Genomic DNA, 13,272 nt, shown 5'->3' on the forward strand with positions numbered 1-13,272 from the left:
GGTGAGGGGATGTCTTGGATCTCAGGTAGGGGATGCATGCACGGACCAGCCTTGCAGCCACTCCTCATTCACAAGAGAATGCCCAAAGTGGCTTTGCAGAGCCCCCCAATGGGCCCCAAGTGGAACAGAGGACTCCCTGCAGTTAGGGAAAGCCTTCCAGGCTTTGTCAAGGCACTGTAAGGGAGTCTGAGAGCTCCTCAAGACCCGAGACATGGGGACAGTTTCACTATATTAACCAGGACTGGCAGCTGGGGAGCTCCCTGAGGGCAGGAGGTGTCCAATGCAAGTACTATGTGTACCCTGTAACTTATAGCCCTGGATCCGGCACAGAGTGAGACCTCCTACATGTCTCTGGATACTAAAGAGCCCCGAGGGGACAAGGTCATCCCTTCTGGCACCTGCAGGAGACTTCCAGGCCCTTCCGTCTGTTTTAATAACTATAATATATTAACTGGGTGAGAAGGATAGTAATACAGAGGGAAACATATAAAAATGTTAATTTTATTATCAGGAAGGGTTTGGGAATAGGAGGGAAAGAGTAACTTCTAACACTTATCCCAGATATTAATCCCTCTGATACCTATCCTAAATCGAAATAACCAAGTTTCTTAAAGTTAAGTCCAACAGAGTAACAGAATCTCACAAACAAGAGTCTTTAATGAATCAGGAATCCCAATTGAGGTTCACAGATGCTCCCAACAGGGTCTTTCACCAGTCAGGCTGTCCAGCAGGCTGACTAGATATACTCTCTCACCCCAGTTGAAATCCTCAAAGGCCAGTTGTTGATGGATGATCAGGATCTTTTCAGCCACACAACTTCCTCCTTCTCCTGCTCCTCCAGAGAGTGTGTCAGTTGGGGAGAAAAAAAAAAAACTCTTCAACTGCCTGGACCCCTGACCCAGTAGTCTCATGAGATTCTAAGTTCTGCCAATCATTTGCAATTGCTACCTTTCCTTGATACAATCCCCCCTTTGCACAAAGCCTAAATTTTGTTGAAAACACTATTTTGGCTTTTGTGCACAACTTGAAGTACTTATTGATTACCTAAACTAAATTATCTACCCAAAATAACAAACAACCTACATTGTATCTTAATCTAAGTAAATAATGAACAAGTACAAATGTCAAACATAAGCAAAAGCACAACAAGCAAATAACATCAAAAGCAAAAGATGAACATAGTTTCCATGCAAACATAAAACTCATAAATACTACTCTTATCAGTTACTACAGAATATTCTAATACCATTGTAATACATTAACATCAAACAGAGAAAAATTTTTAAAATTTTCATAAACATTGCATAAATTTTACACAGAAATTACACCAAAACATTAAACTCACTTATGCAAATAATAGATATAAGTGAGCTATGTATACAATTTACATATATATAATACATACACTATATACATGTAAGCTATACCCATACCCATATATACTTATATACACTTCATATTTACAACTATGTTACATATATACATACACTATAATAAAAATAATTTACAATCATAGCTATTATACACACTATTCACATGTATATTTATAATTTTGTTTGATATGTGATGTCATATGTTATTTGTGTTATGTATGTTACCATGTATGTCGCAATGCGAGTCAGCATCTAATCTTATCTACTTAATCCTATCTAACTAAATATTAGATATTTACCTAACTAACTAATTTTGCTGGTAACTAACTAATCTATAGTTAATTATAACAATGTTAGTTTCCTAGTTATACATTGTTTCTTTCATTTAAGTAGTGATTCAATGTAACCTAACCATGTTTACATTTGTGTGTTTATGTTTTGTTGTGTTGTTACTTTGTTATGTCATATTGTTTTGCTCGTGTAATGTCAGTGTTACTGTTATGTTAGTGTTATGTTACAGTTACTTGCAATATACTTACCATTACTTCAAATTTTCCTTCTCCTTATCTCATCTTGATTGAATAATTCTACTACAACTCTGTAATAGTAAATATATTTATGTTTATTGGTGTGAATGTGTTATGTTATTTTGTGTTATAATACATTACCCACAATTTTAATTCATTAGTTCATTAATCCTATGATCTTCTTTATTGCAAATTCCTCAAAGTCTTTAAAGTCATGCATTTCTCAGTCTTTTAACAATTGCCATTAATTTCTCAAATTCTTCCCTTCATCGGCATTGTCCTCTTCCATCAAGATGTGCCCTTCCACTGGAATGGTCCTCTTATTACTGATATTTTTTACTACAGGCTCAATTTGACTGATGATTCTAACTTTCTACAATCTCTTCTTCATTTTCTTCTTTGATGATTTGTATATTTTCATTATTAATACTGTGCTAATTTTATATGTGAACAATGATACCATGAATCTCTACCCAAAATTTTTACTGAATATGGAGAAACCAACACAATAGAGTAAGAACCTAACCAACTTTCCTGTGTTGCTGATGTTTTAGCAAAATTTTTAACATATACCATATCTCCTCATTTGTAATTATGGACAGTATAATTCAATGGACCTGATTGAATTAATACTCCCATATCATGTAATTCTTTGAGTAAAGCACTTAAGTATGAAGCAAGTTGACAATCTCCTCCTAAGAGAGATGTATAGACTGTCTTACAAATTTTTATCTGTAGTGGAGCATGCCCAAAGAGCATTTAATAGGATAATATATGAAAATCTGCTCTTGGTCTCATACATAGGTAAAACAAAGCTATAGGAAGAATCTCTAGCCATTTGAGATGAGTTTCAGCACACATCTTCCCCACCCAAGTGTTGAGTTCCCTATTTAAATGCTCCACTTGGCCTGAACTTTGTGGGTGATAAGGAACATGATATTTAGGTGTTATTCCTAAATTCTCATAGACTCTTTTCAGGATATCTTGGGTGAAATGAGATTTCTTATCAGAATCTATGGTAAGTGGTACTCCAAATCTAGGTATAATTCCCTTAATCAACACTTTCACCACAAAGTTATCTGTATTTGTATTTTATGGAAAAGCTTCTGGCCATTTGGTTATTCTGTCAACAATTACAAGACAAAAGTTGTATCTTCCAGCTTTTGGCATGCTGATGTAATCAATCTGTAGACTCTCAAATGGACAATATGCTAAACCTTTCTGTCTGAATGCCCCTTGATTGAATTTTTGGCAAACAGAACTAAGATTACTAGATAATGATCCATACCATAGTGTCTCAAATTCTGTGACAATTGCAATACCTGTATATCGAACTCCATTACACAAATATGAAGATCCATCAGTGAAAAAAGACCAAGTCTGGATTTTCAATTGGAGTGTCCTTTAAATCCATCCTAGGCATATCCACTAGATCAACAACCCCTACACATTCATGTAATGGTTCACCATTCTTTGGCAAATCAGGAAGAAGTATAGCTGGATGTAATACACTACACCTCAACCTGATGTTTTTACTACCTAAAAGTACAATTTCATTCTTAGATATTCATTGGTCTGAATATGCTTGAGTACAAAATTTCCTCATCAGTGCTTTTATTTGATGTGAACAAAATACCATCAATGGATATCCCAAAACTAAATCTGATGACTTCTGGACTAACACAGCTACAACATCCCTTAGACAAGGAACTATACCAGCAGCAATTGAATCTAGTTAACAACTATAGTATCCAATTGGATGATAACTTTGTCCTAAAGTCTATATTAGTATACCAGAAAGCAATTCCTTTGATCTCATTCACCAACAGTTGTAAAGGTTTAGTATAGTCTGGGATTCCAAGGGCTGGTGCAGATAAAATCAGTTACTTAAGCTAACTTAAGACTTCCAGATTTTCAGGTTTGAGTTTCAGAGGTTCTGATTCTGTATTCCTGGTTAGAGCTGTTAAACATTTAGTAATTTCACTATACCCATGTATACATTGCCTATAGAAACCAGTTGTTTCAAGAACAGCTCTGAGTTGCTTCTTGGTTTTAGGTACACTCTGTTTCTGGATGTCTGCTAGTTTTTTCTGTGTGGTACTTCTGGAACCCTCTGACAACACAAATCCAAGATATACAATGGGAGGCAATACCCACTGTAATTTTGCCTTGGAGATCTTATGCCCACGTTTATATAATTCAATCAAAAGAATCTTGCTATCCCTTAAACACACTTTAGCAGATGGTGATGCTAGGAGGATATCATCAACAAAATATACTATTTTACTCTCTTTGAATGTTATTGTTTTAAGGTCTCTGTTTAAAATTTGTGAGAATTGGCTTGGGCTATCGCAGAATCCCTGTGGAAGATAAGTCCACATTTTCTATGTTTTCTCCCAGGTAAAAGCAAAGATCTTTTGAGAATCCTCATGGATTGGAATAGAGAAAAATAGAGCATAAATCTACCAAGGTGAAATATCTTGCCTGGCTTGGAATGAAATAGATTATAGCAGCTGAGCTTGCTACAATAGAATGTGTTTTTACTATGAGATCATTTACAGCTCTCAGATCTTGCATGAATCTGTAGATGATTTTGCCATTCTGATCAAGTTTTGGCCTTTTTTATCAGGATTATAGGTGTATTGTATCATGAGAAGCAAGGTATTTTGATCCCTTTTTGGATTAGGGTCTCAATAATTGGTCTGATAACCTTTTATTCTTTACTTAAGGGATATTGAGGTACACAAGGAACTGGTCCTTCTTAGTCCTTACCTTTACAGGAGTAGCTGATTTCAATAGACCTACATCTGTGAAAGATGTTGACCACAAATCTTCAAGGATATCCTCAGGAATAGGATAGATGGAATCCAACTCATTCTCTGTACTGACCAAATCTAAGAACAGCAATGGAAAAGCTTTCAGAGATTCTTCTGGGAGATGTGATGATATATCACCAGTATCAGTACATTGAATCTTTGCTTGAAATTTACACAATAAATCCCTACCAAAAAGATTCATGGGTCAGTCTGGTATACAACGAAATGAGTGCTCCACAGAAAAAGGTCCTAAAGTTATCATTTTAAGTTGTACTTTTGCTACTCAATCTGGTTTTCGAGTAGTGCCTATAACTTCCATTGTACCAACATCTCTACAATCTTTAGGAAGACTTAGCAAAACTGATTTACTGGCTCTGGTATCTACCAAAAGATCACAAATCTGATCCCTTATAGTAACAGATACATAAGGCTCAGTACTGTTTGGAGGTTGGAAAGTTTCCAAAACTGGTGCAAGCACAATAACATCAGTACAAAGCTCAGTCATTTCCTGTCCATCCAAGTTTACATCTGCTTGAATTACATGCTTTTTCCCAGGATTTTGCATCATCAGCTTTTGAACTACTCTCATTGGTCCTTATACTCTCCATCTTGGTATCATTGTTCTCATTTACAATTTCATTATTATTCTTCAGTTTATATTCTTCACTAATTTCCCTTATTTTACATTCATTAGATTCTACTTAGATCTACATTAGATACATACATTACATTCTACTAAGTTTATATTACAAATTTTTTCCTCTGCAATTATTAACACTATATTATCCTTTGATTCAATTAATTCATTTGTTTCTTCATTAACCTTATTACTATTACACTTATTTTCATTTATACTCCACTCATTATCCCTTTATTCAATTACAGATATATTCTGGGTAAACCTTCATAATGAACAGGCACCCTTGCTCTGGTCACCTTTTACCACCTTGCTATATTTTGGTCTAGCTCTAGACTTTACCCAATCCTGCATGGTTGTAAGATCAGGCACTTGTGGTCTCTGACAACAGGCGTTTTGGCATTGATTTACATTTCTCATTTGATAGTTATTGTTCCACTGGTTGTTATTCTAATTATTATAATGATTATTCCTACAGTTATTGTTGTTATACTGCCTATTAAAACCATCATTTCCGTTAATTTGGCTCCTAAATTGGCTCCTATACCTTCAGTCTCTAAAAAAATGTCCAACCTGATCTCATTAAAAGTACCTTCTGGGACCTGTCCTTCTGTTACTGGACCTATAGGTGTTCCTCGGCTGCAAATATCTTAAAGCAGACACTGCCTTCACCTCCTTCATTTCACTGTCTTTGGCTTTTAACTCTGCTTCCCTAAGCTTCCTTTTTAAGTCCTTCACTACAGAATCTTGTTCCTCATTCCTATATTCAGTGTCAGTGATTAAATATGTAGTCTTGTAGCCTAAGGTCCCCCAGATCCATTTCTTCCTAATCTGTTCAATTATTCTTAAAGTTTTGTTTTTTTTTTTTTTTATGTGAGCAATGGTCCCTTCTTCAAGTACATCCATGCTAAGGAATGTTTCAGCCACCTCAGTTATTCTTTTGAGGATGGCTGTTGGTGTTTCTGTGATCTTTTGCTTAATTGCCTCAAATTTGGACTAGGCATTTGGTCTTTTTGTATACCAGCCCATAACCTCAATTATGGCTTACCTATCTTCTTTCATTTCATCATATATTTGTTTGTTACTCATATTGACATTATATCGTTCCGGCCATAATACCAATAGAGGGTCTGATCTTGTCTCCTCAATAAATTTGTTACATTCCCTTTTCATTAGTAATTCTTTCATTAAAGGGGCAAAATCATTGTAATCCAGGTCAAAAGGGTCAATAGCCCATTTCCTTTCCTTGATCACTTGATTGGGTTCATCAGTAAAAGTTGGAGTGCTTCTCTTAATGAATTCTAGATCTAGGGTAAATCTTTTATGGGTCTTTACTTGGAACATTTCATTTTTGGAAACTACAGGGAGATCCTTTAATGGACATAGGGTAGCCATCCCTGTAGCCTCTTCTTGTTGTAACCTATTATAAAAAAAAGTTGTTTCATTTATCCATTGTCAATATTATCCCCACATCCATGTTCCATGTTTATGACCTTATTATCCCTTATATATTGCTCCATCTGATCCAGTTGATTTTTCATATGTACTACCATTAATTTGAGCTCAGAATCCCTTGTTACCCCAAGTCACAATAGCCTTGAACTATTTGCCCACAAGAACTACACTTGTACAAAGACAAATACAACATAAGGGGACACAAGACAGGACAGTTTGCAATGTTACATTCATCACTGGTTTCATCCATCCATAATCTAAACCTATATAACAAACATTAGGGAATAACAAAAACAATGTATGGGATATGCAAAGTGCAGTCCCACAGTACAAGTAAAATACCCATTATAAAATCACCAGACATTTTAATACTTAATGATAACACCATGTATACAAGTGACTGGGAGCTGTTATACTCCATTGCGAACAATATTCACACAAACAATTACAAACAAGAAAAAAATTTGAAAAGAAAAATAATTGTTTTCCAATATGGTCACCCAATATGATCACCTATAGCATGTGACAATGGTCCTTTAAAGTTTAAATGGCTCTACAAAGCCTGCCCAGAGTCTTAGAATTCTGCTGGCCCCCACCCTTGGAACTGTACCACTGTTCTGAGTGGGAATGGAATGTTCCATACCCCAACTGACTAACTTCTCTATAGATACTCTAACTTACATAAATAAAATGTAATTTTTATGATTTCTGAAACCTAGCTGGCTCTGCCAAACTGTTTTAATAACTATAATATATTAACTGGGTGAGGGAAAAGATAATAACACAGATGGAAACATATAAAAATGTTGATTTTATTAACAGGAAGGGTTTGGGAATAGAAGGAGGGAAAGGGTAACTTCTAACACGTATCTCAGATATTAATTCCTCTAATACCTATCTCTAGTATCTATCCTAAATCTAAATAACCAAGCTTCTTAAAGTTAAGTACAACAGAGTAACAGAATTTCATACACAAGAGTCCTTGATGAATCAGGAATCCCAATTGATGTTCACAGATTCTCCCAACAGGGTAGAGGTTTTTCACCAGTCAGGCTCTCCAGCAGGCTGACTAGATATATTCTCTCACCCCAGCTGAAATCCTCAAAGGCCAATTGTTGATGGATGATCAGGATCTTTTCAGCCACACAACTTACTCCTTCTTCTGCTCCTCCAGAGAGTGCCAGTTGGGGACAAAAAAAAAACCCTCTTCAACTGCCTGGACCCCTGACCCAGTAGTCTCATGAGATTCTAAGTTCTGCCAATCATTTGCAATTGCTACCTTTCCTTGATACAAGTTCCAAGCACAGACTTAGTAGAGGAACACAGAGCAATCCCCCAAGGGATCTGATAGAAAATGGAGACCAACATACAGATCTTACAGATGGGGACACTGAGGCTCAATCTGAGGACCGCAACATGGGGTCATATGGTGGGTCCTGGATGGATTATGAACCATCTCCAGAGAATCAAGCAAGTGAAGAGGTGTCAGGAGGAGGGGGAGATGATAAGGCAGCACTTTTCCCTGAGGATAGAACAAAGGGTTGGCTGGTGGAGGAAACAACAGCGTTGGTCAGAGGACTGCTGCCAGCATACTGGCTTTTGCAGGGTAGCGAACTGGTGACCATCCACTTTCCAGCATCATCCACTTGCATCTTGCAGGAAGAACCGCTGGGAGATGTCAACTCTGCTTGCATCCAAACAGCGAGAGACAACGTATTGTCAAGAGTGGTTGTCATGCTGGCTTATAGAGATGAGTCCGGATGTTCTGGACCTGAACTGGGACTGGTCTGGAAGGCTCCAGGTTTGCTTGGCATGAAGTGGTTTGCAGGTGGGGCTTAGGTCACTGTTCCCTTCGAATGAAAGGGATTCATGGTGACCCTGACCTTTCAGACTCATTTCCGTTTTTCTGGCTTTTGGTTTTCCTCAGTTTTCCTTTCATTAAAAGTGATCGAAGGGAAACCGACCTTCTGAGTTTAACTGAAGGGAGGTGGAGTTTCTGGACTCACCTGGAGACAGAGAAGCGGGCTGAGGCTTTGATCCAGAACAGAGGAGTGAGTTCCAGAGAGGATCCGTTACAAATGAACAGAACATGAAGTCACACCTCCTCCCCTCACAGTCTTGTAACCAATTCTCAGTGGGTTATTTCTACTTCAGAATTCAGAGCTTGAAGTCTGGAAAAGGGATGGAAAGTGCCCATTTAGATGTGTGTCAGCAGGAAGCATCCCAGCTGCCAAAAAGGAAAACCAGGGCAGGCTTGCTACCTTCCAGCTGGTGAGCTCCTCCCCATCTAGGTTTTCAAGAGGAGGCTGCCCGAGAACACTTCAGTATGTGCAGCATTCTTTGGGGGCTATTAGGGGTACTAAAGCAATCCCTGTGGCCGCATCTAGGCCAGGGTGCTTCACAGAAACGTCCTGATGCGCATCGGAATTTGAATGTCCCCAAATCCAGCAGGGGCAAGGAAGCTCAGGAGAGGGACTTCTCCCCAAGGCAGGTTTAGTAAAGAAATGCCTTTTCCAGGGGGATTCCGATGGCGGAAGGAGCTTTTGTGTTTCGGTTCAGCTCCCTCACCCGGGATACCCCCCACCCAGCCAATGCCTCTGGACCAGCTTTTCATCAGGAAAGAAGTTCTCAGGAGTTCTGTTGGCTATTCATGGGGGCTTAGGCTACTAGGCAAAGAGCACTGGGAATCCTGGCTGCGGTCTGGCCAAGCACAAATTGGTAGAGGCATCAGTGGCAGGGAGGGTGTGGGGGCATTCCCATGGCCCTGGGCGTTAAGGAGACTGAGTGGATCACCGTGGGCGATGGGGCGGGGCGGTCTCCTAGCTCTGTACCCTGCTCTTCAGTTCCTGGTCGCAGTTTCAGGTTAGGCATTGCAAGCCAGAGGGCCTGAGCTGCATACAGAACTAGGACTGAGTTCCAGAAAGGGAGACTGGCTCTGAACCTCAGAGCAAGGTGGACTCAGTTCTGCCCTCCAGCGCTGTCCCAAAAACTACGGAGTAGTACTATGGCCAGTACCTCGAGATCCAAGTGGACCCTCTGAATACGGAAACCAAAATTCAGCACTTACCAGCTCTCTCTGCAGCCCACTTGCCAGGGATACAGTTACTACCCCATCTGGAGAACTCAGAAGAAAGCATTTCTTCCAAGAACACTCCACGATGCGCCTGCTTGATCTTCACGAGGATTTAGTTCTCTGACATTCATTAATCAGTTTTGCAAGATTTACAAATCCTCTGTTCTTTCACGATCCTAGAGTGGCTCAATGGAGCAATTCTCGAGGTCACCCCGAAAGCAAAATCTATCTACATACTACTAATTATGATTCTTAAAGGGTTTGGTACGGTTAAACGTCATGGACACTTTGCGTCTTGGAAAAAGCACCTGAAGATTTGAGAGCGTTTTCAGGGCCAGGCCCCAAAGACCCGTGTTCAAATCTTTTTAAATGTCTTCATTTCGAACATTTTCCCATACTTACATGAGTCTTGACTTTTCCCAGCCCTCTTCCCTTACGTTTAAAAGGACCAAGAATGTGAGGTTTCAAGGGATTTTGTAACAAGGAAATCCTTTTACTGAAACTTCGCTCCGCAAACTCCTCCATGTTGCCTAGTCTCTTCCGAGGAACTACAGATGGGGCCCTTTCTGTTGTCTGTGATACTCCCTTCCGAAGATTCGCAAATAGTTGCTGCTCTCCTTCAATTTCCCTTGGAATTCTCTTCTATTACGCGGTACAGGAGGGAGTTTTTCTGCCATTTATCTGAGGCCTCGATGGGGCTTATTCATAATGACATCGAAGGCGGCAGTGTTAGAAATTGTCAGTCCCCAACCTGCTTTAGCGCTCTCATAAAAGAAACTGGAGAGGGGCCCCCTTTCCCCACTGACCCCTTCCACCATTTCATAAAGTAATTACGGAGGCATCAGGCCAGGGGGCGCAGGAAGTTACTGTCATAGCTTCAAAGTCATCATGCCAAATTCATGAAGCTCTTTTGATGTTCCACTTGTCTGGAGCTGATGGTTCCTGACTGGATTGCATCTGTAATTTAGAGATGATTATATACCCTGACCAGCACTAACTAGATGGTTTCTTCTAATTTGGCCCACAGCACCAGGATGTGAATTATAACACATATGCAGTACAGTTTGTAAATTGTGCTCCTTTGATCTCTGGCATGATTTGTAGGTGACTTCCAGGTTCCTGTAGTAACCTTATCCCCTGCTAAAACATTCTTATTGACCAGGAAAGGGAGTGGCCAGTGGGACCAGAATGAGACAAAATTTTAAGACAATCCATGCCCTGGTCTCCTGTCCACCATTATGTACCACCATTTCTAGACAATCTAACCAAAATCATAGCAAAATGAACAACATAAAAAAAACATTATGACAGAAGAGTTCAGCCCAATTACCCCTCCTCTGGCCCATCTAGTGTTCTGGGTTCTGAATCTGAGCACAGAACAACTTTGAGACACTAGGACTCTACCTAAGTCAACAGCAAGCATGCCATGCCTAACCCTTGAAGTCCCAGGCTCTGGCACTGGCCTATAGTGAGGTCCCCAAGTCTCTGACATTTGGCCTATTGAAGCCTGTGGTGAGGCTCCTGGACCCAGGGCAAAGCAGCTCACAGGGCTCTGAGTTCTTCAGAAAGTGGAATCTGAGTTGGGACTTGAAGGACTCTAGAGAAGTTGATAGTGAATGTGCAGGAGGTAGTGCATTCCAGACAAGGGAACCAGCCAGAGAGAAAGCCTGGAGATGGAGCTGGAATAACTTCTTGTGAGACAGCCAGGAGGTCTGTGAGTATTTGTCAGTGAGATATACAAAAGGATGATAACTCCCAGAGGACTAACTTTTTCTTTTATCTTAGTTGTGTCTCCAGCACTTAGCACAGCACCTGACACTTAGTAGGTGCTTAAATGATTACTGATTGAATGAGAAAAAGGTGTCTGCCACAGGATTTTCTCTTCTAGGCTGAGTGCTCTATCCACAGAGACACAAAGTGGCTATAAGACAATGACTTAAAGGATACCGGTTAGATCATTTGTTTCTGCCCTTAATTGATTTCACACAAACGACAACAACAACAACAACAAAAACTTCAGCTTTTATTCTCTCCACTTTGCTAAAGAAAAAATTTCTGAAAAGTATTTTAGGCTAGAGAAAATAGATGATTTATTGCTATTTTGGGTTGTGTCAAGGAGGCTTTAAGACCACTTCTACAGCAGGATGAGCAGAGGCCCCAAAAGGTGTCAGGTTAGAAGCTTTCTCTTGGTGCAGTTGGCCTCCCCCTTCTTCCTGTACAGGCTTCTTCTTGGGAAATCTTCCTCTCAGATGGGACCTAAGAAGAAAAGGGGTGTCAGGAAGAGATGGCATCATATCCATGACCCTGGACCTGACTGGAGGTTACTGTCTAATTTCTATGCCAGTTCCAAACTTGGGTGGAAATAAGTTTGTCTCAGTTCCTCACCCAAGGCTCTTACTGTGGATTCACTGTAATACAAGGCACAGTAACAGCTTCATCCTCAGACTGGGCCATCCTTGATGGTGAGGGCAGCTTTGGCCCCAAGGAAGAACCCTGAGAACCCCACAGGGACACCAGAGCCAAGATTGTTGGCATGGTAAAGGAGACACCCAGTAACATGGTCCAGCTCCTCTTGGAACCAAGAGGTAGAGTGACTAGAAGGAACTGCTTCCATGTAGAAGCTGTAGGTCAGAGTGACTGTTCCTCCTGAGATCACAGTCAGAGATGTCTCCTGAGTCACCATAGCCTGAGAGTGGGCCCTGAAAGCAAGAAGACAGAGAAATAAATCAAAGGCCCCTTTGCTTAATCCCACCTCTCCCCTTATCCTCCCCCCCCAAAAAAAAAACTCCCCACCTTTGCAGAGAGTGAGCAGCATCAGAAAGAGAGCAATCAAAACCATGGTGTAGATGATCTGCTCCTTGAGGCCCAGGAGCTGGGGCTGGGCTCCTTTTTAACCCTCCACCCCCACTTACCTACCCTGGGAGGCTGGAGGCTTGCTTCATGCAAATATTTCTTCAGACCAAATTCCTTGGGACTCATAGTTATGCTATTGAAAGCTTATGGGGGATGAGACAGGGTTCAGCCTATTGGGCCTGCTCAGGAAGCAGCTGCCAGGAGAGTGGGCATCCATAAACACCTAGGGCCACCTACTAACTCTAGCTATGGTTTGATTAATCAGCTGTGACAATGCACTGTGGCTCACATGTGGTAGAGCCACATCACCAACTAATGTCAGGGAGTGTGAAGATTGAATTTAACTACCTCCTGATTGTAACAATAAAGATATTTATTTATTTATAGTGAAGCTAGAATTGTAAGCTATAATCTATTTTTAGATTTTGACTACAAAAAAATATTAAGTAACTACAAAAGGTGAACTTACCAAAAGAGGTGTTAAGTAACCCCAAAAGATATAATTTAACCAGAGAAGGTGAGAACTAAAGAGTGGACA

This window comes from Monodelphis domestica, chromosome 3, assembly GCF_027887165.1.
Source record: "Monodelphis domestica isolate mMonDom1 chromosome 3, mMonDom1.pri, whole genome shotgun sequence".
NCBI classification, from domain to species: domain Eukaryota; kingdom Metazoa; phylum Chordata; class Mammalia; order Didelphimorphia; family Didelphidae; genus Monodelphis; species Monodelphis domestica.